Source organism: Penaeus chinensis, chromosome 6, assembly GCF_019202785.1.
Source record: "Penaeus chinensis breed Huanghai No. 1 chromosome 6, ASM1920278v2, whole genome shotgun sequence".
NCBI classification, from domain to species: Eukaryota; Metazoa; Arthropoda; class Malacostraca; order Decapoda; family Penaeidae; genus Penaeus; species Penaeus chinensis.
Window position 1 is genome coordinate 13,837,225 of NC_061824.1, and position 2,500 is coordinate 13,839,724.

Here is a 2,500-nt window from a genome sequence, read left to right on the forward strand (position 1 = left end):
AACCAGTGTGCTTGAGACATCCCCGGAAATTGCTCTTCTCAATACCCAAGAGCCAATGCATGTCAAGGGGGGGGGGGGTCCTAAACCTCACCTTGGCCACTGTGGTTCTGGGGGAGAGAATCACATGGAGTGTCGATGTGACTGTTACAAGTGATCACTATCGCACTGTTACCACCCTCAAATGCTGGCCCAGCCCCAATGCCACGGCACAATCCTAGATGGTAAACAGACAAGGCTAACTGGCAAGCTTTTCAGAATGCCTTGGCCCACTATCTTAGATGCAATGTACTTGAAACCATAAATCAAGCAGCCTTACAGACCATACCTAAAACTCGGCCTTGGTCCAGGAGTTACAAAGACACCACAGATTGAGCATGTTTAGAAAACAATTCCAAAGAAAAAAAAAAACACAATCAAGCCCTCACTATGGGAACTTGGCAGGGTTGCCAAGGAAAATGCAAAAAGAGTCAGGCAGAAAACGTGGATGGAATAGTGTGAGTCCTTTGGCCACCAGGCCAACCTTACATAGCTGTGGCAATGGGTCATGCGAGCTACCAGCCGCTCATCCCCAAGGTGCATATAACATGACCCTCAATCAAAGGCAAACAGTTGGTGCACGAGTTCTCTGCGAGAACAAGCAGCAACAGTCTACCAGCCCAATTGAAGGCAAACCAAGAACCCCTACAACCTATAAGACTTGCTCTTATCAGAGAAGGGGCAGCCGAAATCGACAACTCAGATGTTATCTTTTCTTTGAGGGAACTAAGAAAAACATACAAAAACAGTGTTCTTACTCAGCCCTAGGCTCTGATGGGATCTCCTACACCATCATCTCCCATCTAGGACTGGCATCTCAGTCCTGGAAAACGCCTATTCTACCCCAGAATTTGAATAGGGCTGACATAGTTCCCATCCCAAAACCAAAGGAACCAGGGAGGAATTTATCCATCTCTCTCCTCAGCTGTCTGGCAAGACAGCCGCACTCTTAAGCACAACCAGCACTGTCACATCTGTGGTAGTATTCTTAGACCTGGAGAAGGCTTTTGAATTAGCAAGTCCTCTTGCTATTCAAGAGACCCTGATCCAGAAAGGAATCAGAGGAAAGTTCTTGGCCTGGATAGGTGACGATCTCAGGAACAGAACAGCCAAAGATTAAAAGGTTACCTATCATAGCACATACCACTAGGAAATGGAATGCCACGGCGTGGGGTCCTCAGTCCAGCCCAAAAGCCTTGGCTCTGAGACAAAATGTTCAAGGTACAAGTCTGCGTGTACGGAGAATGGACCTAGAGTGGGTTCAGGTCTTCTAGTACTTTGGAGTAAGGATTGACCAGACCCTCTTCTTCCGAAAGAAAGTCCAGTACCTGGTTGGCCAAACCAAAGCAAGACTGTCTGTCATGAAAGCAATGACTAGGAGACACATAGGAGCTGGACATAAAGTAGAAAGCTCATTCTATGTACAAGCCGTCTGTCCCATTGTGGACTATGTTTCTGTTGCCCTGATTGCCACTAAGCCAAGACTATGAGAAAAAATAGAAATAGTTCAAAATGAAACTGCCAGGATCATTCTGGGTGCCCCAAGGTGGACAAAAGTCCTCAACCTCCTCATGGAGACAAACCTTCTCCCCCTGGACTCCTAAATATATCTAATGGCAGCACAGTTCCTTTCAAAGGTTATCCCGGCACTTAGGATTACAAGCATAAGACAAAAAATACTCAGACGCCTAGAACAAGATTTTGAGTGTTTCACAAACAACTCCTGACTGCCATACACAGCCAGGGTATTGATACACTATCAGCTCCAAGAGCAACTACTTGCTAAGGGAATGGACTCCTCCAACCCTGACTATATCGAGGCCCTGCTGTGGGCACAAACCTTGATCGAGTTCTCTGTCATGAGCCTGTCAAGGAGAAAGAAGAGGTTCATCGCAGCAATCACTCCTCCGGACAGTTAATTGCAAATTTGATATCTGCAATAAAACAAAACATACTAATCATGTATGGCGGCCTGATTGGTAGGCGTGTCTAAGAGGTCAGACGCCTATCAATCATGCGGCCGTGCTGACCTAGCCACGTCTCCGTCGCTCATAACCTCTGAACCTCTCCATGACCTGTACAATCACTCTACCTTGTGTCACGGTCCCGCTCGGAATCTGCCTCCTGGGGGCCACCGCTCTACTTCTGCACAAGCCGGCCACTTACCTCTTACCTGCATCCAGTCCGTGCGTTTCCTTGAACCAACACCGGAGGGGACCCCAACAAGAAACCCCTGAAAGATTGGCAACAGCGATGGGATCTCTGCCCAATATGACACTGGTAAACTAATACATGTGTGTGTGTGTGTGTGAGTGTGTGTGTGTGTGTGTGTGTGTGTGTGTGTGTAAATATAGAGCACTGGACCGAGAAAACGACATATCGCCTTGAGAAGTCACCGCCGTGGCACAAGTGTAAGCGGTTGGTTAGGAAGGGCATCCAATCAGGCAAGGGTGACACTGCCATA